This window comes from Ruditapes philippinarum, unplaced genomic scaffold (assembly GCF_026571515.1).
Source record: "Ruditapes philippinarum isolate M1 unplaced genomic scaffold, ASM2657151v2 ctg88_1_1_1_1, whole genome shotgun sequence".
Lineage (NCBI taxonomy): Eukaryota > Metazoa > Mollusca > Bivalvia > Venerida > Veneridae > Ruditapes > Ruditapes philippinarum.
Window position 1 is genome coordinate 472176 of NW_026865440.1, and position 687 is coordinate 472862.

The window sequence follows — 687 nt, forward strand, 5'->3', positions numbered from 1 at the left end:
ATATTTGGCCAATTAATAACTTTTTAGAAACTTTAACACCCAAAATTACCTTTGAAAACTAAAAACATTATAGCATTTTGAGGCTTAATGGCCCTTTAAATCATATATTTGTAGTTGCATATATTGATAGGGAATTCAAAAAAGAAGAAATTTGAATGTAGAAAGTAGAATGGATATTCAATTCACAAAAAAGTCTTATTTCACGTTGCTTTTTTAAATTATGTAATTTAACAAATATCAATAAAATATATTAAGATATAGACAAGACTATCATAGTGTTATAATTCAATTCAATTCAAATGATTGTTATAGTATATATGTATGTTGGAATTTTAACAACTATAACTGGCTAAGGTTATAAATATGTCATGGCCACAATGTCGAAAATTACATCTGTATAGTTAAGCATTTTTGCAATCATATTCATATTTTCATAAACTGCGCATTGTTCTAAAATGATCAAAAATAAATAAGATGTTACAAAAAAACTGTGCCAAAATTTTGCAATCTCTAATGATGGTCATAATAATGCTTATTATGTAATTTAAAAAAAATCCAAAGAGCTTAAAACTTGTATGTCAATTTTATGTAACAAAACCAACTTGTTTTTACTGTACTTGCATGTGATATTGCATGCAAACAAAACAACAATTTTTAATGTAGAAAAATAATCAGTTTGCTGAAGAA